The 27319-nt window shown below is 34.8% G+C and overlaps 1 long non-coding RNA gene and 1 pseudogene across 2 annotated transcripts in view; both read right to left on the minus strand.

Moving 5' to 3' along the window:
* Window positions 1-23755, minus strand: part of LOC141582793 (uncharacterized) — a 257832-nt gene extending 234077 nt beyond the window's left edge. Inside the window, exons 1-2 of one of the 2 annotated variants that reach the window (XR_012515679.1) lie at window positions 23653-23755; window positions 15515-15596 (exon numbers count right to left, since the gene is read on the minus strand). This is a non-coding gene — a long non-coding RNA (uncharacterized LOC141582793). Of the gene's footprint in view, window positions 1-15514; window positions 15597-20685; window positions 20772-23652 lie in introns of those variants that run through there. The other variant, XR_012515678.1, reaches the window with a different exon arrangement.
* On the minus strand, window positions 16640-19557 carry LOC101033966 (cobalamin trafficking protein CblD pseudogene; annotated as a pseudogene).
* Window positions 23756-27319: the final 3564 nt, after the last annotated feature.

A 27319-nucleotide genomic window follows, 5' to 3' on the forward strand; every position in this document is an offset into this window, starting at 1 on the left:
TCACAAGCACTTTAAGCATATTCGATCTTGCTAACCCACAACAATTGCCTATTATGACACACGTGCCATCTTTAACAGAGGAACACATTCATGTAAATGCTGCAGACTTACAGCTTTATATGTGCCCTGAAAACACATTGAGACTTTCCTACAAATTGTCCAAACTAAGTGAGAATCATACAGCACAAAGGAAACGATCCTTCTGGGTACTTTTCTGTGCATATTAAAAATGATTTTTGGCACTTTCTCAGAGTGCAGAAACAACACACTCATAATGAGGTTGGAATTAATGGATGCAAACCCAGATAAGAACTACTAATATCCTTTCACAATGCTGAAGTGAAGAGAATCATTAAGCCAGACAAATAGCTACCTTTTAAGAAACTTTTGTGGAGTAGAAATACTGAGTTTAGGAGTTGACTGGAAATTAAAGAATGGGTGCAATTCCATACTAGCAGATCTGGGAAATGAAATCAGTTTACCTCTCAGGCATGCAGTAATGACTATCATCAACTAAGAAACATTCCCTTTGTAAATAAACGAAAGTGTAAAAATAACTCTAAAGAATGTTTAGCTTTGTCACAATTTAGAGAGGCTTTTTTTGTACTATATTGGAAATACAAATTTTAATTCAGTGGCTACATGCTCCCACATTCATCATCTGTTGATCAAACTATGCACCTATCTTACTTCATTGATAGACTAAACTTGTGTTTTAAACATTAGCAGAGATAATGAGATTGGCATTTATGCTTTACAAATATATGTTTTTACTGAAGTACAGCATACATACAATAAAGGTGAAAGTAAGTATATATAACTCATTTAATTTTTACTAGCTGAATACAGTCATGGAGTTAGCATTGAGATCAAGAAACAGTACTAGTATCAGTACCCCAGAAGTCGTTTTTTTTGCCTCCTTCTAGTTTCTGCTCACTCCCCCACAGACTAAAAAATAACCACTATAATGTATTCTGACAACAGATAGTCTCACTTTATGTTATGCCACACATGAAAGCATTTTTTTAAATAGAAAATCAAAGCAAACAAACAAATTAAGCATTCTTTGAACACCATGTTCCTTTGCACCAGTAGCAGCATCTTTATGCTTTGTTTTATGGTTTGGCATAGCTACTAAAATGTATTAGATAGAAATATCTAGATTTATTCTATTCCAACAGATCTTGAGGTATAATCCAGAGACCCTGGGGAGATATCCAAAAAACTTTTAGGGGGCCCACAAAGTCAAAATTATTTCCTTAATAATGCTAAAACCTTATTCACCTTTTCCACTCACTCTCTCATGTATGCATATTGGAATTTTCCAGAGGACCTAAGATGTGATATCACAGCAAAATGAATGCAGAAATAAGTTTGAGAATCAAGTTGTTTTCTATTGAGCCAGATATTTCAAATATTTACAAAAATGTAAAACAGTGCCACTCTTCATTACTATTTTCTTTGGAAAATATAGGTTTTTTTTCATAATAATGTGTTATTAATATTAACATGTGATTAATTTATTGTTGTTACTTTACAGTGATTAACAATTCAAAACTTCATGTTAATCTAAAAGTCTAAAAGGGCCATGAGGCTAAGATGTTTGAAAACCGCCATCCTAGATATTCCAGAGCAGGCATCCCCAAACTTTTTACACAGGGGGCCAGTTCACTGTCCCTCAGACTGTTGGAGGGCCGCCACATACCATGCTCCTCTCACTGACCACCAATGAAAGAGGTGCCCCTTCCTGAAGTGCGGCAGGGGGCCAGATAAATGGCCTCAGGGGGCCACATGTGGCCCGCAGGCCCTAGTTTGGGGATGCCTGCTCCACAGTTTATATACCATACCATTTCTCCGAATTGGCTCCCATTGAAGATTCAAATAACTTAATTGTCAAATTCACAAATTATTTTTTAATCTATCTTTATTTGAACTTTATAAGTTTTGAGGACTATCTTCTCTCCTGTTTTTTCTTCACACCTCATATCCTTCGCTTCTGCAAAATTGTTCTCATATTTCATTATTTCTCAGGTTTATACATGGGTTCAGCTTTAATTTCTCATTTCTGACATTCAAAGTTTTAAAAAACACAACCCATTAACATATCTGGATTTGATTTTACCTTACTTAAAGGCTAATAAATTATTAAGTTAGCCTTTTTAGTATTTCAGGAATGCTGAGGCACATGAGTAAATGACAAAGAACTTCATTCTTCGCAGCGCAGTAAGACCTATTAGCATTAGTGTGTTTGTTTTAGTTGCCCTTTGTCAAAAGTTTCAGGGTGATGACATGGAAGGGCTCAGTTGATATTATATATGCAGTTGGTTTGCATTGCAACTGAAGAACTCAGAGCTTAGAGAATTTTCCTTTTTCTGGCAAGCAGTAAGCCTGCATATTCCTCAGTATTGCTCTTATTAACCTATCTCTGACAAATGACCTGGATAAAGACTGGTCGGGACCTTGCAATCTTGGCATTCTCAACAAGAATATGCAGACACTCAGGGTTTATGTAGGGTTATCTTTCCCAACATCAATTTTAGAAATTCATTAATAATGAGGGCACACTATTTGTAAAATGGGGGATATCCCCCACACAAAAACATTAAAGACATTAGAGGGTTCATATACCCTTCAGAGCAGACTCCTGCATTAAATATTCATTTCTCAGGGTACTACAATAACCTTCTAATCTCAATCAGCTACCACCAGTATAAGAGATCCTATTTTTTTTAATCAGCTTTAGTTACTTTTATCCAATTTCATGTTCGATGTCTCTATCTGGCTGTCAAATAGGTGCTTTAAATTCAACACAAACAACACGAATCAAATCATCATCCTCCACTCCACGCAAAGAAGGTACAAAACAATGCGTTTTTCTGGAATGTTTGAAATCTTGATAACAATCACATTATCCCATCACCCAAGCTGAAAATTGGAGGCCTTTTCTCTTTAGCCTCTTCTGCATGTCTCAAACTATTTTTCTCTTATATATTTCTTGAATTCATTATATTATCTTGGTATCTACCTCTACAGCTTAGGTTCAGGATCTCAGTTTCATCTACAACAGTAGCTCCTTAATATGTTTAGCCATATTACCCCACACCAATTTCAAATGACCAGACGTAGGGGAAGAAAACAGTTTTTGGTATCAAACAAACTCTGACTCTTAGTCTGCAATCTTGGGAATGTATTGATTTATCTAAAACTGATATTATTGGTAACATCAGGGCAATACGTTCTCCATTATGAAGTAAATTGTGAGGATTATCTAATGATATACGTATATTATAAGCACAATTTAAGTCCCATAGTTAGTTCTTTAAAATAATACTCCCCTTCTCCTCTTCCTTTTAAAGCAATTAAAAGGCTTTAACTCATCATAAAAATAAATTTAAATTCATTACCTTCATATATAAACCATTTCTTGACCTGCAAGACACCGTATCTCATCTTCCATTGCTTTTAACACTTTTTTGAATGACAGAATTCCATATGGCTACATATATTGAGATAGTGATCCTTTTGCAGAAGCATAATATCAAAATTTGCTTCTACTAATACATTGCAAAATATATATATGAAACAAATCTATTAATACTAAATTGATGGTAACAGAAGTAAATATGGCCTCATTGTATATTTTTAATAAAATTTCCAATAAATACTTGATAATTGAAGTTCCATCTGCTTCATACATCAAAGATTACAAAGATAAAGTGAGCCAAAAATATGTGTAGAGATCTTTAAATTATGTAACAAATATAGTGATGGAGTCCAAATTGGGAAAAAAAAGAGTAAAAATAAAAACATTTTGGACCAATGACTAATTGCATGAGATAAGCCCTTGCTGGACAAGATTTCAGTAGAAGAAAAGCCTAGAATCTGTACTATTTACTGCATTAGCAACTGTACTAGAGGAGATCGCCCCAGTTTCCATTTGCCTTTCTATCACTCTATACTGTAATGCCCAGTATTCTTTATGGTCATTTATTATCTTAACCATTCTTTATTAAAAGCTTCCAGCTTTGTGCAATGTGACTATTGAATTATTCTTTCATGATAGGAAAGCACTACCATAAGGAAACAAATAGAAAGGTATTGTTTGGTTCTAAAAGAATAACTTTTTATATAATTCATGAAGACTAACAAGCTACATATATGCAAGCATAACCTATTTAAAAATATACATCTACCTTTTGATCACTGGAAGTTAATATCTATTTAATGTATCAGCAGTTTTTTATGCATTTTAGTGTCAAGACTAGAAGCAAGAATAATATATTTATTTTGCCCACTAAGGCCCATAGTCGACAAACATTTATTGATATGTACCTCAGATCTTTTGAAACGATAATGGTGAGGCTAACCAATGCTCTTGTTGGGTTGTTGTCTTTCCTTTTTTGTGGTGCTCCATCTTACAGAGCTCTGATAAAAGCTGTTTAGAATCCTCCTTCAGTATAGATATTCGATCAGCAAAAGTAGAGCTTCTTGGCCCTTGAGATTTTCTTTAAATTTTAGAGAACCAACTCTAATTCCAAATTCTAATTAACAAAACTCCCTCTTTCTTTAGTGCCCTGTTGAGTCAGTATTCATACTGACCCACAATAATTTTCTCATATCATTTGTATTCCATTCATGTAATTAGCCATGAGATTCTTAAGTCACATTTTGGAAGCCATGAAATATGGCATTAAAGAGTCTATCCTAAAGGGCTAGTGGATTTAAATGTATCTGGAAATAGATGCAAAAGCACATGTGGTTAATGAATAGCATTTCTACAAGGGTGAATTTAACTTTGATTGATTTTATAAATAACTATTGCCATCAGTATAAGAGTGAATGTGTTATTAATTATCAATAACAATTTATCAGATCTTGATAATTTAGTGTCAGGTGATCTTGATGGAGGATGATAGCAGCCACTTACTTTCATTACTAGTTTTTGTGGTGTTTCTGTATTTGATTTTGAGAGAAATCATGTCTTACCCTCAAAGTGGCAGAGTTAATAAAGTTTATAATGGGAGTCTGGGGTCAGGGGCATTGGAACTATTGTATATGGTTATGCAGTTCAGTTCTGCATATGGTCATCTGGCTATAGGAAGAGTTGGGGTATAAATTCAGCCCATGCTTGCCTAGCCAAGCCCAGGCACCTTTGAGTGGAACTGAGACTGATTTAACAAAAAAGTATTGTCTATACTCAAGCCATAAGGAAACTGCCCAAAGGGAGACTAAAAATTCTAAAATGGTGCTAGAGAAGGGTAGAGGAGGCTCTGAGAATGTTTTCTTTTCACAATCATATAGGCATGTGAGGTGCTACTATTTTAATATAAAGTCAAGTTTTTATAAAATCTGCTTTTTGCATATTAAATCTTAATGTGGTATTAATAAGAATGCTTATGATCAGAAACAATTTTAATTTATGGCTTAATCAGAATTATGTTGGGTTTTCTAGTATTCCAAATTAATAGGTAACTAATTCTATTCACAGATTATATATAATTACCATTAAAAATGACCTAACATATTATATATCAGAACAATTAATTTTATTTATGTTATTCTGAGAGTTTAAATGTGTGTGTGTGTGTGTGTGTGTGTGTGTGTGTGTGTCTGTGTGGGTGTGTATAAGAGAGAGAGAGAGACTGCACACAATTACCTACATATCAACGGAAAATAATTATTGGACCCCAGGGTCAAAATTTTGCTTGTGATTATTTTTCTTTCAGAATATGCCCCACCTTTCTCTTTTCTTTTTCTCACTCTCTGTTTCTTGGTATGCTTATCATTGGATATTGATAATAATAGTACAAATTTAAAATGTAGCTACCTTGATGATCAGGGTTAATGGAAGGGAATAATGTTTTGAATTATCTGATATAACAATAAATTCTTTGAGTTTTAAAATGTATACTTATTTTGGAATTCAATGTAATGCATGGCACATATGGGAGTTTACTTATACGTAATAAAGCTACTTTCCTTTATATCATATATAAAATAATTTCAGATCAATTCAGATCAATATTAAAATTATTTAATTTGATTATATAAATATTGCCATGGACAGTTTTTAAAAAGCACTATGAAGTTAATATTCAAGTGTCAGACTGAAAGAAAGTATTTGGAAAGCATACGACATATGTACTTCCAGAAAACAGAAATAACTACAAATCAGTAAGAAATATAACCAGATCCCAATAGAAAAATATTTGAAGAGTATGAACTGATTGTTCATACTCTTACACAAGAAGTAATTCAGATAGCCAATAAGATTTTTAAAGAATGCATGATCTCACTAGAAATCAGAGATATTTGAGTTTTTAAAATTAGAGGACATAATTTTTCACCCATCAAATTGGCAAAAATGAAAACAATGATAAAACATTATTGAAAAGGGCATGGAAAAATGAATATTCTAATACATATTGGTGTATCATTTTAGAGAGCAATTTGATTGTGTACCTCAAGATTTAAAATACAAATTTTTTTATCTATTAATTCCATTTCTAAGTATGTAAGCTAGAGGAAATAATGCATATGCATATCAAATACAAGAATACTTATAGAATCCCTTTTTCTAACATAGCCAATATATGCCATAATCTGTCCTAAATGCTTGGCTTACAGTCATTTGCCAACCTTTCACAATAAACCTATAATTTGGTATAAATATTTCCCCCATTTATATTTGAAGAACATTTATAAAGGAGACTAAGGGGATATGAGCCCTAAATACAATGTAACCTGAATTTTATCCTAGAACATAAAATGGCTGACAACAAAAGTTGGTAAAATCTGAATAAAATCTAGAGTTAATAATATCGTACCAATGTTAATATCTTAGTTTTAATAAATGTGCCATTTTTATGTATGATGTTAATATTAAAGGAAGCTGGATGAAAGGTACACAGGAATTGTCTACTATCTGCAACTTTTCTGTACATATATATTTATTTTCTCAATAAAATGTTTTTTAAAATACTCTTAATATCCTACAACTAACAAGTGGCAGAGTTAGCTGAAACAGCAGTGAAGCAATGCCAAGTAGAGTAAAATGAGCATGTATTATTTGGAAACTGAGAGCAGATAGGTTGGTCAAATGCAAACAGTGAATTGTTATTCTCATCTTTGGTCTCCATAGAGCTCCTTTTCCCTGCCTAGATTTTTATAGGAACTAGATTCCTCCATTAATTTTTTTTCATATAGTTTGGAACAAACACACTATATGCCACCTATGTGCCAGAAGCTGTGAAGGCAATAAAAACAAATGAGACCATACTTAACACTCAAGTAAACTAGTAGGCTACATAGACATGTAAACAATAACAGCAACAGAAACAAACAAAAAAAGAAATCTTCCTTGAAGTTCTTAAACAATTCTGTAGGAAACATCACTAGGAGCTTCATATCATGGGTTTATGATATTCTGATCTATAATCACATATCTTAATTAGACAATCAGAATGAAAACTAATAATATTAAGCCAGGCATGGTGGCATACACAAGTAGCCCCAGCTACTCAGAAGGCTGAGGTGGGAGGACAGCTTTAGGTAAGGAGTTCAAGTGCAGCTTGAGCAACACAGCAAGACCCTGGTCTCTTAAACAAAAAAAACAGTAATGTTTTCCATTTTAAACATGTTAGTGTTTAGATTTGTATCCCTATCACCATCTATCGTTTTCTCTTTCAATGAGTCACTCTTCTGATAATTTTCTCAAAAAGTGAGTAATTCACTTTGTTTACTAGATGATAATCTTAAAATATCTTCTATGGAACAAATACTTCAACATACTTTGTATATGCAATGCCAAAATCTGTAGTCCTAACAACTGTGTAATCATGGTATAATAATACAAAATTAGAAACTGATATTCCCACCAATATGAAAATTATTAGTTGGTTACATTACCTATAGACTATGAAATGTTCTGTGACAATTACAATGGGAATATTGCTAAGATATTTCATAAGTGGAAAATAATGGAATTTGGAAAATGGCATGTATTGTGAACTTCTATGCTCTCACAATGCTCTCCTGTCCTAATCTTCCCAGAACCTGTGAATATGATGAAATATTACTCCTGCAGTTATGTTATGTAATATGGAACAGTTAGTCTTAACATAAGATTATCCAGATGGGCCTGCTAATCACTTGAGAATATTCTCCAGCTGATGTCAGAAGAAGTTAAAGAGATTTGAATCATGAGAGCAACTCAACAGTGCAATTGCTGTTTTGAAGATGGTGGTACCACATGAGATGAAATGCACGTGGCCTTAAGGAGCTAAGAATGGTCCATGGCCTCTAGCCACAAGTTAACAGGGACCTCAGCCCCTACAACTACAAGGAACTGTCAATAACAAAAATGAACTTGGAAAAAGACTCTGTGATCCAAGTGGGAACAAATCTGGCCAACATTCTGGACTTGTGAAGCCCTAAATAAAAAATCTAACCATGCTATGCCAGATTGCTGATCTGTAGAAATTTAAGTCAATAAATGGGTGTTATTTTAAGCCACTAAATTTACCTTGATTTATTATGGTAGCTATATAAAACTAATAATCTATGTATATATGCAAAAATTTACTTTTTACACACAAAATTTACTTAAGTGGTTACTTTGAATTGGATAAGGATTAAAGAGGAAGAGAGGAGAATTATTTATGTATTTAAATTTTTTGCATGATGAGGATGAATTGTAAAATTAACTGATTATTCAATACAGTCCTTTTAAAATATAAAGTCAATTATAGAGGTCTAATTTTAAAGAAGTGTGGAGTTTTCCCATTTATTCAGAATTTTCCATATATTCTATATGAATATAAAATAAGCATACACTTATGCTTATTGTGAGCCAGGCAGTGTTAGGCCTGAGTATACAGTAGTGAATAAGATTTTCTTCTCAGCCTGGCAAAGGTCAGAGTCTGATGAAAGATATAAAGTAAAGCCAACTTTATTAAGTTCTGTTTGTTAAAGGGCTAAGTGCGAAGTACTAAGCAGATAGAAAGGTCACTTCCAGAGAGAAGGCAAGAGAAGTTAACCACAGCAGGGTGCAGGAAGTGCAATGTAAAGAGTGTTAAAGAGTTTGAACTTTATTCTGAGCAGCATGGGAAACTTTTGAAACATTAAAATGGGCAACACCACATCTTACTCATAGTCTATAAATACAACTCTGGCTGCCACAGGGAGAATTCACTGAAGACAGGAATGAGAGTCCTATGTTTGCTTTATAATGATGCATTCTATCATACAGCTATTTAATATATCCTCATCTACATATTTTTATATTTCACATTTTTAAAAATACAATGAAATGTTCTAAAGTAAGTCACAGATATTTAGGAGCTAGTGTCAACAGTCAATAATCCTTATTGGTCTTAATGTGGGATTAAGAAAGCAGGAGGGAGTCAGCAAGAATGACACTAAAGCTTCAGTTCCATTTATTAATGAGAGGATACAGAAGGAATAGCAGTTTTGCAGGGGGAAGATGATGATATCCATTCTGGGCTTACTGGGTTTGAGTTATTTCTGAGACATTCAAATACAGATGCTGAGTAGATAGCTCAGTTCTGGTGTTTAGGGGAGGAATGTGGATTTTCTGTCTTATGAAGGCCTTTAACACCACAGTACAGAAAATTTAATTGATGGTGGCTCATAAAACACAGGTTTATTTTTCTCACATAAAAACAATTCCAAAGGCAGGTGGCAGGCAACTTCACGCACTGTTTTAATTGCTCAAAAATGACTCCAAGAACTTTCCTCTCTTAAGGTTTCTTTCTCTTGTTCCAAGAGAGGTTTTATTTTAGGACTCCTCTTAATGGAAAAATGGCTGCCGCAGATCCAGGCACCATGTCTGAGATTAAAGGATGAAAAGGGAAAGGATGGTCTCAACAAGTTTTCCTCTACTTTTATCCAACAGCTGCCCAGCAGACTTCCCTTAAATTTTACTGCTTTTAAAGTAAAAGGTGGAAAGGAATAAAGGAAATTGAGAAGAGCAGCTGCATTAGTGAAGCAATAAAATCAGTTTCTCCCCCACCCCCAAAATGTAGATGACATTTAAATCTATGGCACTAAGTCTAGGAAAAAAAGAGTACAGAGAGTTAGAAGGTCAAGTGGCAAGAACTCCAAGAAACACTAACATTTAAAGGTTCAACACCAATATTTAAAGATTTAGCAGAGAAAATACAGTCTACAAACTAGACTTACAGAGAATGGTCAGATAATTTAGAAGAAAACCCCCAAAAGTGGTGCCATGAAGGTCAACAAAAGAGAGAACATTAAGAAAGAAGTAGTGCTTAATGGTATCAAATGATGGCTAGAAATTAAATTAAAAACAACTGGAAAAGTTTCCATCACATTTCAATACTGGTGACTTTGGTGTTATAAGAAAAATTATTTTTATGTGACTTTGCAGCGGTGGAAGCCAGATTACTGTGGGCTATGGAGTGAATGGGACTTGAGGAATTAAGAATGGAGGTGTAGCAAAAACTTTAAGTTTCCTCCATGGAGACAAGAAAATATGTAGGATGGGAACTGGAAGGGAAGTGGGATTGAGTGATCTGTTTTCAAGACAGAAGAGAAGTGAGAAGTTTTTAAGCATGCTAGGGAAATAAGTCATTCAGTGGGTTATGCTAAGGATTCAGGTGACAGTGGATTACTGATGGAGTGAGGCTTCTAAGAAGTGAGGATGACAGAGGCCAAAGACATTGAAAAAGAGACAAAGAGAATGATATCTAATGTATAACATGGAGTAAGACAAGATGAGATTTATACAAACAGATATGCATAGGAGAGTTTCTTTTAGGATAGCTTGTCTTTATTACATAGAGGTAACTTCTACTAATGAGATAGTAACTGTGAAGGTTTAAGACAAGGAGGGAAAGTTTGAAATAGCAGGGCCGGGTAAGGTGACTTACGCATGTAATTGCAGCACTTTGGGAGGCCAAGGCAGGTGGATCGTGAGGTCAGGAGTTTGAGACCAATATGGTGAAACCCCATCTCTACTAAAAATACAAAAAATTAGCCAGACATGGTGGTGTGTGCCTGTAGTCCCAGATGCTCAGGTGGCTAAGGCAGGAGAATTGCTTGAACTCAGGATGCAGAGGTTGCGGTGAACCATGAGCTCACCACTGCACTCCAGCCTGAGCAACAAAGTGAGATTCCATCTCAAAAAAAAAAAAAAAAAAAAAAAGCTCTGGCTCTGTGACAAGGAAGTGAGAGAGAGAAAAAGCTGACTAGGGAAAGATAAGATTTGCAGGTGTTTTTGAGGTCTTAATTGAAGTGTGCATCCATAAATTTGTAGACTGATCAATCTGTGGAAGTAAATGATATTTCCCATTGCTACTTAGCAGCCTGAGTGGGAACTGACTCTCTAACCTAATGCCTTCCATAAAATGCTCCTCCACTATCTCACTTGATCCACAAGACAGTATCTAAATCTGTTCATATGAATTAAAGTGATACAGGCTTACTGTTAATATAGAATACAGAATGGAGTACTCTGCAAATGACATTCAGTAATTTAGCATTCTCCTTCTTTCTTTCATTTGGTATTAAGTATTTTATCATTATCTTAAAGGTAGAACAGTTTGTATATCAAGATATCTCTATTCAGATTTTCTTTTCATTTCTTTAGTAGTCTAACTCAGGAATTCCCAAACCTTAATTAGTATGAGAAAATAGCCTTGCTATTCAAGACTCTATATCCAATACTGTATAATAGATATTTAGTTAGAGGTGTACATTTAACTATGCCTACATTTCACCTTATGCTCTGACTCAGTAATTGAACCACTGAATAAGGGTCAATTTCACTGCAATTCTAAAAGTCTATCTCATAAATCCGCATATTTATTTTGTAAGTCAAGTTTATTTTTGTAAGTCAAATATATATTATCTTAGGGACTAAGAAAAAGAAATGGAGAGCTCACAATTAAAATGAAATCATAATGATAAATTATTGGGTAAAAATGAAATCAGTAAAAGGATATTCATTTGTCCACTAATTATCAATTAGCACATTTGTTCCAGGCGCCCCACTCATCATTGAAAAGTCAGATTGCTTTATAACTCAAGATGACAGGAACCCAAAACAAATTTCTCTGCTCCTTTCAATGTCTGTAACAGATATCACTAACTGAGTCCAGACCTCTTAACCACTCATAACAAACATGACCTCATAATCATTACCAACACAATCCAACAGGCCACCACTAGCTATTTATCAGAATTTGGCATGCTAGATATAATCTATTTCTCACCCCTTAACTAGTCAGCTGTATATATGCCAGAATTTAACCTGAATATAAATGTGAGGGATATTACAAATTCTTATTAAAATAATTTAGAGAGATTATTTTAATCCAGAAATACACATATTTCAATTAAGGCACAGTAATTACATGAACATTACTGTATTACAGCATTTGTTGCCTACTTTCTAGGTCATATGTTAAATGTGGCCATATTTTTCTTTCTTTATATCCATCTCATATATTTACAAAAATGCAGAATGCAAAGTCATCAGCATGATTAATGCATAGTTCAAATTTTTCCCAGAATATATTCTCTCTCTTATGTATATTCAAGCAGACAAACAAAAATCTAAGAATACATTAGGCTTCAAAAATTACTGGAAGTATTTCTCAGATGTGGCTATCTTTCCCATATGTGAAATATACTAATTGCTAAAACATTTGGTTCTGCACCTAGTAACTGATGTGGGTTCTGCATTGGGTTAAGTAATTTTACCTTAAATCTGCTGCTACAACTAGCAAGTCCAAAATACAAGTTTTGTCAAACTGCACAGATTGTCACACTATATTGATTATTTGCCACAAGAGGAGTCTTGCAAATAAGGGGAGCTGGTGGATATTTTAAAAGATTGCAATGAAATGTGACTGTCTAAAAATAGTAGATACCATTTTTGAGCACATAAATCATGGTAACCAACTTATGTTTATTATTACATGTAATTGTCACAGTAAACCATCTTATTTAATTATCATAATTGCCATATAGCAATCCTGCAAGGGATCCATATAAGCATTTAAGGATGGAAGGCAACTGAAGTTTAGAGTCAAGTTCAACTTATATAGTAAGTTGTCTAATTAGTAATTGAATTTAAATATGGCCTCCTATAATAGTAAGATGAAATATGTTATTCAGTAAATATATCTCATTAATCTTAAAATGCAGGTAAAAATTCACTGTTGTGTGTTACCTCATGGCTGTCTAGAGTCTCCAAATTTTGATCTGGTCCTCCACGTCAGACTACATTCTCTAGACTACTTGGCAGTTAGGTGGACTCAAGACATTAGCATGAAGCTATTCATGTCCTCTCCTCTTTGCCTCTAGGCAAAGCTGCTTGCCCTAGCCATTTGCTTTCCTCTATTCTGTAAGCTGGAATTTGGATGTGGACGCAATCAAGCCAGAAGAGGATACATCAGCTCAGTAGACAGTGAAGCAAGATGGAAAAAATCTGGTCTCTAAATGTGCTTGAGGAGCAACTCTGTCCTGCCAGCCTGGACCACTCAGTTGAGGTCTGTTTCTCATTTGACCAAAAAATATCCTTCTACCTTGTTTAATTCAAGCTAATCTATCATCACTCTGTTAAAAAGCTGAGTCCCACCTAGCACAATTTAGTTCTTTGACTTTCTTCACTGACACTCTATGCTCACGCACTGCTTTAATTCCAACCCTGACCTCAACACTACCCACATTTTTTGCTAGAATATCACAATATATAAAAAACATTGAAAGTATATAGCAAATTAACATATGAATGAAAAGGGAGACAATAGTCACACTGTAATATCATGTGACTGCAGGACACAGGTATGTATTCTACCAGTTGATATAGTATTTGAGAGTCCTCCTCCTTGCTTTTTCATGCTTTAACCCAGGTTATTTTGTTAGTTTTTTTTAAATCAGAATTTTGTTAGTACTTAAACTTTCCTGCATTGCCATATCATGGGGAAGAAAAAGAGGAGCAGAATCTCTCATTGTTCTCAATCCAGTGTGGAGTTAGACATATGAGGAAATAAATACCACCATTGTGTATTCAATAGTAGAGAAAGGAACACAGTCTTATGGGAGAATAAAGACAGAAAGAAAAAACTTATTTATGCTAGGAATTTCAGGAGGGTTTCCCGGAGGATATTTTAAAAAGTGAACTGAATATTAAAGTTTCACTGACTTCTAGTCCTGGAGTCTAATTTGTTTTAAAGGTATGCAGGATACTGGAGAAATTCATGTTTTCTCTTCATCTTGCATATGCCTTGGTATTTGGTTTACCCTCTGCCTCAAACCACACACAAAAAAACAAACTACCTCTTCTACTCTAAATATTATACTACATTAGAAATGGCTTTTGGTTATATATTTAAAACTTTTCAAAATTGAAATAGAGTCACAGGAAATTGTAAAAATAGTACAGAGAGATGCCATAAACTCTTTATCCAGCTTCCACCAGTATAACATCCTACATAATTATTGTGCAATATCAAAACCAGACTACAAAACTCATTCAGGTGTCGCCAGTTTTTACATGCATTTGTGTGTGTGTATATGGTCCTATGTAATTTTAGCTCACATATAGATTCATGTAAACACAAACATGATCAAGATATGAAACTGTTTCATAATCAAAAAAGAACTCACTAGTGCTGCCCCTTTATAGCAGCATATTTCCCTGTCCTTAACCCCTGGCAACCACTAGTATGTATGTTTCCCATCTTTATAATTTTGCCATTTCAAGAATGTTATATAAATTAACAATGGAGTAATACAGTATACGATTTTTTTTTGTAAAGATGGGGACTGGCTATATTGCCCAGGCTGGCCTTGAACTTATGGGCTCAAGCAATCTTCCTGCCTTGGCCTCCAAAAGCACTGAAATTATAGGCCTAAATAATGATGCTTAGTCTATATAAACTTTTCATAAACAGCAAGGATATAATGAAATGTCTGTGATCAGTGTCAAACAGATATTGTCTCTTATCTGGCTATGTGTTTCAGCTTTCCCTGAATGTTCCCTTGTAATATCTGCTATTGCCACCCCTGGGCTCTTTTCTACTTATCTCTGGAAAAAGAATCCAGACCAAAAGTAGCCACATCTACTGATGAAGAGTTATTATGTAAGACCATATTCCTAGCCAGAGATGCTCAGAAAGGGCTTGACACAGCTTAGTTTTCTACTTTATATATAAAGTGACATTTCTCCCATAGTGCACTCAGAGGGTTGATGGAACTTGCTCACTGGAAGGTTTTGTCAGCTATTAGAGTTATTTTTCCACTGGAGAGCAACAAATATAAGGTGATGTTAAGGACTGATGATGCAGCTTTGAAATCAGAGTGAGAGGGAAGAAAGTCAACTGGTAAAAAATAACAAGCATTGACAGCATGGCCCTGCCTTGCCTGAACTGTCACAAAGCATCAGACTAGAAAAAGGAGACCAGGTTGCTAGTGAGCGTGGTAGTAACAAAACACATAAATTGTCAACGTATATTTGTCTTACCTTTGGTGCAAAAAAACCAGCTAGCTTCCTTGCTAATAATGGTCTGCATGCTCATTAGGACTAAGGGGCAAATGTGTTCCTGCTGTCAAAAGCAAAAAGACAAACTATGAGTTTTACGTGATTAACTCAAAACATTTCTCACATCTTAGAACAAGGACTAGATGGATTTCATATCTATAACAAGCCAATGTTAACTTGAATGTAGAGAAATAGGCATTGTGTAATCTACTGGAAAATTATTAAATTTATTTAATAATGTTTATATTTGTACTTATATGTATATGAATGGAAATATAGATTCAAATGTTCTTATCATAGCATTTCTCAAATTTACAAAAAACTGAAACAATGTAAACACCCAAGAAAGGGCATCAGGTAACTGAATTATGCCATGCCCTTGTAATTGAGTACAGTGCACAGTTAAAAACAATGCTTCAGCCAGTGTGAGCTGATTTCTACTGGATTAATCTGGCTTCAGCAAGTTTCAACTAGTTTCATCTGGTTGAAGCTGGTTTCACCAAGTTTCAGGTGGATTCAATTGGTTTCGTACAGGATGAGCTGATTCCAACAGGTTTTGTCTGGTTTCAGACAGTTCCATCAGGATTCAGCTGGTCTCAACAAGTTTTAGGTGGATTTGTCGAATTCATCCAGTTTTCACTGGTATGAGCAAGTTTCAGCCAGTCCCAGCCAGTTCCTATGGTTTCATTGGATGTAATCCGGTTGCAGCTGGCTGCAGCTTGTTTCAGCTGGCTCCTACTGGATTCATCCAGTCTCCTCTGGTTTCAGCCAGTTTTAGCTTATATCAGCAAGTTACTACTAGTTTCATCCAGTTCCATCTGGTCTCTTCTATTTTCCTCTGGTTCCATCCAGTTTCCTAAGGCTTTGGCCGTTTCCAGCCAGTTTCATACAGTTTGGGCTGATTTTGGCCAATATCAACCAGTCCCATTCAGTTTCATCTGGTTTCTTCTGGTTTCAGCCAGCTTGAACTGGTCTCACCTAGTTTCTTCTGCTTTCATCCAGTTCCACCTGGTTTCATCCAGTTTCAGCTGGTTTTATCTTGTTTCATTCAGCTTCATCTGATTTCTACTGGTTTCAGACAGATTCACCTTGTTTCAAATAGTCTCATTGGGTGTCATCATTTTTTTTTTTCTTTTAAAAACTTTAGTCTCACAGTCTTTATAGTTCAACCCAAATATTACATACAAATAATGCAGCAAATAAATGGACATTTCAGATAATTTCCACTTGATTTCTTCATAATACTGCTGTCTGGTGTTGTATTAGTGAAGACACTTTCCACAACTACATGGACACCCCAGAGACTATGACAAATCACTTTACGGCATCCAAGGTCATTGACAGAGAATCCTAAATGTCAGTAGCCTTCATCTTTCTCAAAAGAGTGTTGTTTGTATATGGCACAAAAAATGACAAACCAGATGATGGATCAGTAAAGTCAGCCCAATATCCCTCAGCTTGAAGAGCATAGCAAATTTCCTTGGCATCACTGTCTAAAAGAACTTCTCTTTCAATTTCTACTTCTTTGTTCTAACCAATCATATCATTCTTAGTTTTTTGTGTTACAGTCAGAATCATTAGTTTGCTATTAGCAACTTCTGGAAACAGTGATTCTAAATCTCTTGCAGCAATTCTGGGCATATCTGTATTGCACACTCTACTCTGGCACTTTCAAAGTTTCTGTGCTGTTAATTTTGTGTTCAACAGGTGCCTCATTACCCTAAAATTCATTCACAGATTGTGCCATCACAAACTTGTCTTTTACCTGATAAAGGTTCTGCTAGAATATCAGGCAAAGTTTTATGAAACAGGCTTTCTTCGGTGAACCAGTTCCGTTGAGGTGACAATCAAAACCTATGTTCCCAGGAACATCTGGTTTCAGCTGGCTTCATTCAGTTTCACCTGGTTTTAGCTGACTTCAACTGGTTTTACCCAGCTCTAGTGAGTTTCAGCCAGTTTTAGCCAAATTCAACTGGTCACTACTGATCTCATCCAATTTTGGCTGGTTTCATCTGAATTCATGTGGTTCCATCTGGTTTCAGCAAATTTCACACATTTGCAGCTGATTTCAGCCAGGTTCCACTGGTTTCACCCAGTTCCAGCCAGTTTCAGTTGTTTTCATCCACTTTTGACCAGCTTCAGATAAGTTAACCTGGTTTCAGCCAGCTTCATCCAGTTTCAACTGGTCTTAGAGAGCTTCAAACAGTTTCATCTGGTGGCTCTGGCCACATTTAGCCACCTTCAATTTGTCACTAGCAATTTATTCTGGTTTAGGTAGGTTTCATTTAGTTTTGGCTGGTTTCATTTGGTTTGCCTAGTTTCAACGTGTTTCAAGTTGTTTTATCCAGCTTTATGTGGTTTCAGCTGGCTTCATCTGGTTCTTGCTTGTTTTGCTAGAGTAGGCAGATAGCCAGAAATGAGCAGACAAGGGACCCCCCCTGGGAAAAGCAGCCCTGGAGATGCTGCCCACTGATAATTAGCACTGCACACTGACAGTCAGCAAAAATAACAATGGCTACATTGGCTACATCTGTCCTTGTGGTTAGGCTCATCTGATCCTGAAGGGGACTTATTAGGCACTAACTGGAGATAACTATACAAGAGATTTTCCCTGCCGATGAGCAGGCACTGTCTCCAAAAATTCACCCTAGAGTAGCCCCTTGCTCATTATAATAGTAAAAAACACATCCCTGGTTGGAGATTTTAAATGCTAATGAGACATGTGACATGTACTAACATGTACAACCAGAGCGTGTGCACCCAAAAAGATGTCCCAAAACATGCTTGCAAGTAACACCCCCTCATACACCTTCATGAATAATCATTTAAGATTCTCATAAAGTTCCCCAATATTACCAGCTGCTGGATCATTGTTTCCATCAGCCCACTCTGTCTTCTCTTTCAGATTGTACTGTCTCTTTACATAAACACTGCTTCTACTATTTTTCCAGATGGACCAGCACAGATCTGTTTTATACTCCTCTCCAGGAATGTACTTACATAAACTCTGCTATTTAACCCTTGCTATGAATCTCTTGGCTGTATTCTTTCTTTCAAGTTAGTTCAAGCATTTGAAATCTGGGATTCTCACACTTTCTGGTAACAGTTTCAGCCAGTTTCAGTGGGAGCCACTGGTATTAGAGGGCTTCAAATGGTCTGTTTCATCTGGTTCTAGCCTATTTAATCAGGTTTTGGTCAGCTTCAACCAGTGTCATCCAGTTTCAGTCAGCTTCAATGAATCACTACTGAGCTCATCCAGTTTTGGTTGGAGTCTTTTGGTGACATCCAGTTTCATTCAATATTGGCCAGTTCCATCTGGTTTGGGCCAGTTTCATCTGGATTCATCTAATTCCATTGGCTTTCAGCTGGTTTCAGATAGCTTCATTCAGTTTCCGCCACTTTCATCTGGTTTCAACCAATTTCATCCTGTTTCAGATGGTTACATCTAGTTTCAGCAGACTTCATCCAGTTCCATCCAGTTTCTTCCTATCCCAACTGGTTCCATCCAGCCTCATCCAGTTATGGCCAGTTTGATCTGGCTCCAGTAGGTTTCTTCCAGTTCCAGCCAGTTTCTTCTGGTTTCCAAAAGTTCATGCCAGTTTCTGCTTTTTTTATCTGGTTTGGGCCCATTTCAGATGGCTTCCACAGGTTTCTACTGGTTTCAGCTGTCTTCAAGTGATTTCAGCCCAGGCATCCCCAAACTTTTTACACAGGGGTCCAGTTCACTGTCCCTCAGACCGTTGGAGGGCCACCACATACCGTGCTCCTCTCACTGACCACCAATGAAAGAGGTGCCCCTTCCTGAAGTGCGGCGGGGGCCGGATAAATGGCCTCAGGGGGGCCGCACTTGTATATATTCTATATTTATGTGGTATAATGTGAAGTTTTGATATATGTTCACCTTACAGAATGACTAAATCAAGCTAATTAATAAATCCATCACCTTACACCTGCAATTTGATATATAATGGTTCCACAAAGGTTCCCTGAAGACTTAAATATCTTCCTCCAAGTTTTAGAACCATTTTTACAATCTATACCAAGTAGTGCCTGTTTCATAAGAGTAAACACACAAGCACCTTTAAGCATATGCATGTGTGTGCATTCACTTAAAACACATACATAAGGAAGAAATATTTTTACTTTCTATCTCCTATGACAGGGATTAATATTCTTATTTTACATATTATAGAATCAAGAGTTAGTAAAGGAAATTGTCTTGACTAACAGACTAGTTGTAAGTTACCCAGGTCTCTTGATTCCAAAGGCCCTACTTCCCCCACTAATGTCCTACTAACTCAAGGACCTGCAAGGTACATCCTGGCTCTGAAATTCTAAAACTTTTTGACTACTTCTTAGATGAGAACTTCAATTTATGCACCATGTTGTTTTCTTGGAGTGAAGAGTCAAGGCAAGAGGAGTGCAATTAATCAGCTGTGGTATAACCACTAAGGATTTGGTAGATACATCTCAAGTAGTAGGATAAAGTCCAGGGTCATCACACTATGGGAGCTATGACTCTGTTCACCACAGTGTCTACCTTAGTGATTCCATAAGTAGGAAATATAATTTTCATCTCCTAAGAATGTAGTTAGCACGACCATATATATTCAAATGTATTTAAATAAATGTCTGTTGTTTTTACTTTTGACAAGTTTCATATTGCTCCACCAATAGAAACTGACAAAGGAACATAAATTTAGACTTGGTGAAGAGCAAAGTATTCCTAATAGTTAAATTAATTTTATGCTGCAAAGTTCTTTTCTCCATGGAAAATTTTCTGAGTCGTCCAGGCTTTGGACCTTTTGAAAGTTCCTTTTTAATAAAGCACAAAAGAACTTCTGCTGCCCCCAAGTTCTTGATAAACTACTTAATAAAGCACAGATTTTCTGAGGTAAAACTGCATTTCTGAGTTCTCATTTTCCCTGTGTTGTCTACTGTGAAGTTCTGAGTGGATATATAACACTTTACTGGTGCTGTAGTGTTCTTCTGAGGAGCAGGGACCTTCTGAAACTCCCAGGTTTCATCATAAAGCAGATTACAATAGATTTATTGTACATAGGAAGTGAGTTATAAAGTGTTTTCTGTTAGGCATCATTTTAACCGAGACTCCTTCTTGAAAATTTGATGTTGGCAGAAAGGAACACTCTCACCTGAATGATCAAATTATTTTTCTGAGTCTAGATGTTCCTATAAACTCAGTCTTCCTTGAAGAGTTATCGACTTATTTCTTGGATTGTGAATCACTAGTAAGACTAAAAGAATCAAAAGAAAAATTAAAAACATATACTTCAAAGTAAACAAAGAGCTGAATTTTTTTATCCACTTTGATATAACTGTGCTTAGAGAACGCCTAGGCCTAGCTATGTAGCCATTATTTGAATAATTTAGTTCCTGGAGTAATGAATCAGATCCCTCCCTAGAAAAATAACCATTATTGACGAAAAGGTAAAATGTGGGCAATACTTTGTAGGAATCAATGTTCATTATATTTCTGGGAACTTAAACATGTATTAAAATATTATTCATAATCAAATAGTAAATACATGTGTTTAGTCCCAAGGCCATGCAAGTGTGCAGCCCAGAACAATTTTTGCAAACTTAAGAAATGAAGTTAAAAAAGAATTCATATCTCTTAACTAGAATGCTTACATAACTGATTTTATTAATTTTTAAACACAATGGAAAGTACACTGGTCATTCTGTTTCTTGAATACTTCCAGGTTTGGGTTATGCAAATGCTTTTTCCTCGTGCTTGAAATGTCGTTAGCCCAACGCTTTGTTGTCTCCATGTTTTGACTTAAGTTATAGATACTTAAAGAAGCCTTCACTGATTCAGTACTGCTATCCTACACCCACTTCCATTATTCTTGTTACATTTGTTTTCCCTGATATTACTTACAATTTCTGTATGTATTCTATTTATTTGTTTTCCTGTTTACTTCTTGCAGCTCCCTTTGGGGTATAACATCCAAGAAGCTATTGTATGTCAAGTGTCAGTTGATTTACCATGAAGCCAGTGAAGTTTAAGCTTCAGGGGTACTTGCTTGACTTACATTTGTATGTTTATATTATTACTGTTTAAGAGGGCTCCCCAACTTAAAAAGTATTGGGGCCCCAAAATCTGCCTTGACCATAGACAGATATACTCTAAATTTGCCCCCAGGAGATCATGCCTTTGTATCATTCCTTTCCCTTAATGCAATATAAGCAAATATAGGCAATGTGAAAATTTGTAGTTGAGCAGATCTGAAGTTAGCTGTTGCCCTACCTCTTTTGAGTTAGGTAATGCAGTGCAATCAAAGCCCACCTGAGCATGTGTTTCCAAACCTATGAAACTGAGATAATATTACCTTGGATATTTATAAAGAGTTAGAGATATGTACAAATAGACTGGCATATATCAGGTATCTGTATATGTTTATTGCTGTTATTTATTATTACATGACTGATAGAGAATAGCTTTTAGCATGATGTCATATTTACTTCTGGCTAAAATTCTTTCTATTCAGAAAGTGAATTGAAGGTCTAAAAGTGATGCTTTTCTGTGGAATTTCATGACTGTGAGGCATCCTAGCCAAAGGAACCTGTTAAATAAAAATAAAGGGATAAACCACACACTCAGGTTCCTCCCCAACATTGGGGATTACAATTCAACATGAGATTTGGATGGGGACACAGAACCACACCATCACACCATTATTTCTGGGTGTGTCTATGAGAGTAGAATTCCAATGCTAAGACTATCCTCACCTATGTGGTTGGCTATTATCCAATCTATTGAGGGCCCAAATAGAACAAAAAGGCAGAGGAAGGATGAATTTGCTCACTCTCTCTGTTGAGGTGAGACAATCATCTTCATCTTTCCTTGACCTTGGACATTGACACTTCTGGTTCTTGGGCCTTCAGATTCAGACTGAGACTTACACCATCACCCCTCCCTGTCCCTGGCCTTTTCTCAGGCCTTCAGCTTTGGACTGCCTTATACCACTTGCTTTCCTGGCTTTCTAGCCTGCAGTCATAAGATTCTGCTCTTCTATAATCATATGAGACAATTCCCATTATCTATCTATCTATCTATCTATCTATCTATCTATCCTTTTTTCCCCATTTCTCTGGCGGATCCTGATTAATACAACCAACAATTATATGTTCATCAGACATTCAACAAATACTTAGTAATGTCTACTATAAGTAACCGGGCACATGTGAGCATCATTTAGATCTGCAAACCAAATGCAAACAGTGAGTTGTCAGTAGTTCAATAGGCTAAAAGGAAAGAAGATCCATCTGGGAATTTCTGGACATATTTTCCTCGTCATATGTCTTTCATGTTGTCTCAATTAGCTATTATACTCTTTCTAAGAGTACTAAGAGTACTAAGCTATCTCTAGAAGTTTTATTATTATTATTGTTCAATCCATTTCTCTACCTCTTCTTTACTACTTTCTGTCTGTACAGTATTTTTAATGAAGTGTCAACAAAAAGAAAATTCATCTTTCTAATTTAAAGTAATTTTGCTCCTGAGGATAAGAGGAAAGAATAGTAAAATATTCAAACATTTACCACTATACACAGTGAAAATGTATGTTCTAACAACTAAGCAGATGACATAGCTTCTCTGTGCCTTAGTTTCCTTGATCCAAGAGATGGGGACATAATAATATATACCCACATGCTGCAGTATTGAGATAATCACATTATATGTCTGAAAACACTTAAGTAATGTAAGTCATTTGTTCTTTTCTTAAAATGGAGAGGCACTATTGAGTCACATAAAACTTACTCCTTACCAAAAAAACAAAACAAAACAAAACAAAACCAAACCACTGGCTTTGAAAATTTCAGTAATATAGATCTTTTACATATTTTTTGACTAAATAAATAAAAAGGACTTTTCCTCTTTACAAAAGCAATAAAAAATGTTAAGTATGAAATATTTTTTAATTCAATTTTAGGATTGATATTATGGATTTGTTTGGAAGTGAATTTATCACTACACAACAGTCCAAATGGTCCAGAATAGATCTTGTCATGAGCAGATTGTTATTACGACTGATTTTTTTACATGAGGGTTGTAAATGTTTCATAAAATATGCAAATGGATTGTTTTGTTATACCTGGTTTTCTTCATTACTTTTCTTTATGATTTCTTTGTTTGAAGCAGATGTGTCTGATTTAGCTATGGCTTGGTGATTGTTTCAACACCTTTCTTTCTTGGTGTTTGTCTTTTGGCCATTTATCCAGTCATCAGTCCAAGAAGCAGAGGAAGATAATTAGAATTAGTTTCATTCAAAGAGCAAACAGTTTGGTTTAGTAGAAGCATAAAAAAGATAGATTGGTTAGAATAATTTCTGAGATTTTAAAATAGGATTTCTGAATAACATACAAGTCTGCATTTTACCTATATATCCTATACCTCATTGCCATTATCTAATATATTTCTTACGTATTTAGTTAAATTCACATATACTTTTAAAAATGGCAAATAAAAAATTCAGTTAAAAATCCATCCAGTTACTAAGACAAAACTTACATTTAAAGACCTACATTAAATTTAAAATTTAATAGAAAATATTTCTTTTCACTTAAACATCCAAGGTCTTTTATAACTAACTAATCAAAATGACAATAAATGTATACATGCCTCAATAGTTATCACAATTAACATTAAATGCACATGCAATGAAACCTGAAATTAATAATCCCAAGTAGAGTTTTCTAAATTCTGGAAAAGCATAGCTGTAACTAAGCAAGAAAGAATTACTTTAAAGATTACTTATTCATCCTGAGAAAATAAACTTTTATATATCATGATCATCTCCGGGCTTAGCTGGTGTCTTATATCATACATAACATGATTGCCACAGACTCCATAAACTATGTACCACTGGAAGTTGAAAAGGAACTCTCTAATGTAAATGTGAAATATTACGCATTACTATCAATAAGCTTTGTCACCAATTTCACATTTATATATAAAAACAATGCACACAACCGTTTTTCTTCCTTAAAAATGAATTCTAAGTGCACTTAAAAATCACACCATACTTGTAGACATTGATATTTTTATATGCTGTTCAAGTTGAAATCGAACTAGAACAAACTAGCTAATATTTGTTTTACTAGGAAGACATATTAGTCTAGTAAAAGCTAACAATGAGTTATTCTACTTTGCCATCATAATGTGCATTTAATTTGTGGTCCTTCACATAGCAACATGATGCCACCATCAACAGAACATATGCTTTCTGCTGTTTCACATATGATGATAATTAGTTTTTTTCCAGAAGCAAACACAGTATGGAATTCCACATATTTATTTGTATTTAACCAAATTCTCTAGATGCCCTAAAATTAGAATTATTAATTATATAGGCTTATTTCTTTATAGAATGTATTTATTTATTATCGCCTCATTATGCTTCTAATTTAACAATATTCGGAGTGGATTAATTCACTCATTAACTTTGAATGAGCACTTACTATATCTGATAATTAAGAGTAAAAATGTTTACGAACCGCAAGCTCTGGAACAGTGTTAATTTCTACATATGTGCAGTAGTATTGTGGGTAATAAAAATCTGACTTTGGGATTCCTATTTTACTTGACCAAAAAAGAAAACTGATTGTCTATCAATTAAAGACAACATAGTTTCTTTTCAATAAAAGAGCTAAGCTAAAATCATATTTCCTGAGTTTTTTCAGCAGAATATTTAAGATTATACTATGAATAACATTCTCACAATAAATGTCATGCAAATTTTCCTTATAATAATTTTAATACTAAGTTTATAGTTGGACTAGTTTAAAACAATAATTTCAGTTATTAAAATAATGAGTAATATTACAAAAAATAACCAGAAAAGGCTAAAAGAAAGTGATGCATGAGATTGAAGGCGAAACGTCAAACTAAATAAAGTTGCATATACATTGCCAAGGAATGTTTCCCACATTTGACCAGAAAGGCTTCTGACAATCCTCTTCTCCACCTCTTGTTCTGTCTAAGCCTTTGCTTTTTTCATGATTTTATTCAACTTCCTGGATATAGTAAATGTAAATTATATGGATGAATAAAAGCTTCATAATCTTTATGATCCTCAGTTTCTTTGAATATATAGTCCAGTTAATAAAACCCAAACCACAGGCTAAGTAGGAAAATGCACATAATCCACTTCCTTGAACATTATAGTCCTTAATAAATAAGTAGTTACTATTATTTGTATTTTAAAATATTTGTCCTACTACCTTACACTTTTCCCTCATATTATTATGGTCCAATAATAGAAAGATGCTTCAGAGAATGGAGTCAGGATTCCTGTGGGTCTCATTTCATAATTCACTCACACTTTAGATCTACAAAGAAGTCTGAAAAACTAAGCTCATTAATTTTTTTTTTTCTTTCTTAGGACACACTTCACTTGCATTGTAGCTGTTGCTAACTTGCCCTCCCATTCCTTCTTATCTGCCCTATGAGTGCACACACGTACATGGAGAGGGTTAGTTCCACTAAGTTAAAACAAAAGAAAACAAATGAACATACAATTCAAAACCTCTTAGCTGATCAGATTTAAAATGCTCAAAATACCACAGTGTCGATTCAGAGTTTTCAAATAACACTTTCTAAATTAACCAAATTTTTACCTTTGCTTGGTAGTAGTCCTTTCCATTTTTTTCTTGATTTATTTCAGCATTTTCTGACAATACATCTTTTACATCTATAAAATATATATCTTCTAGTGTTTAAATTAATTAAACTTGTTTCTACTAAACTTATTTCTACTAAACTTGTTTATTTATTTGGTTGTCATCCTTTCATTCTTCCTTAAATTCCTACCATTTCCCCCTTTTTTAGCACAGGAAAATTCTAGCCACTAGCTAGTCATAACTTAATTATTTACATGTGATTATTATATGTATTTGGCAGATTATTCCTTTCCAAATGAATTAATGCTACTTCACTTGAAATTTCTTTTATATTATGTATAAATATTCTACAGCATCTAAATTTATTGTTGGCTTTTTGTAAACAGTAGTGACAAGAAACAATACTCATCACAGGCTAGTCCAGTTGAAACTGAGACCTAGGCAGGTAAAGATATGGTCAAGTTCAGAGGCATGCTGAAGCTGAGCCAACACTGAAACCCAGTTGTCCTCAATCTAATTTAGTATTCCATGTATCACTCCTATCTGTTATATTACCATTGCTATGCCTTTGAAAATTCTGGAATGTAAGTGTCATGTATTGCTTTTTATATTTAAAGTTACCATAATAGAAAGAATAAATGAGCTGTCAACTCTGTTGATTTCAACTTAGTACACTGAAGACATATAGGTGGGATCATTCATACTGTATACCCACTCTTGGCATAGTGCTTGGTATATGCATTTGTTAAGTATATGATAAACAGAAAGAAAGTAATCCCTGGGGTAAAGAAACAACATGAAGACATTGATGATGAAACAACAGACACTGTAAAGTTGAATATTTGAATGCAGTCTTCCAGTTTGGGAATTAGGGGATTGAATTTTGCCTACTGAGGCAAATATTACATTGAAATTGTTGCATTATGGATGTCAGCAGCCACTAAGCACAATTGCTTCAAAGGAGATTTTAAAAATCTATGGCAGTAGAGATTTTAAATCCTTTTATATCTCATGATTCTATCTCCCTGTCCTTTTATTTCATAATCTATGTATGCAACTTGGGAGTTCCAGCTACTCTTATGGTCAGAAATTCTGCAATAATTTTTTTTCTAGGTATGATAGGCAGAATTTTAAGATTTT

Source organism: Saimiri boliviensis, chromosome X, assembly GCF_048565385.1.
Source record: "Saimiri boliviensis isolate mSaiBol1 chromosome X, mSaiBol1.pri, whole genome shotgun sequence".
Classification (NCBI taxonomy): Eukaryota; Metazoa; Chordata; class Mammalia; order Primates; family Cebidae; genus Saimiri; species Saimiri boliviensis.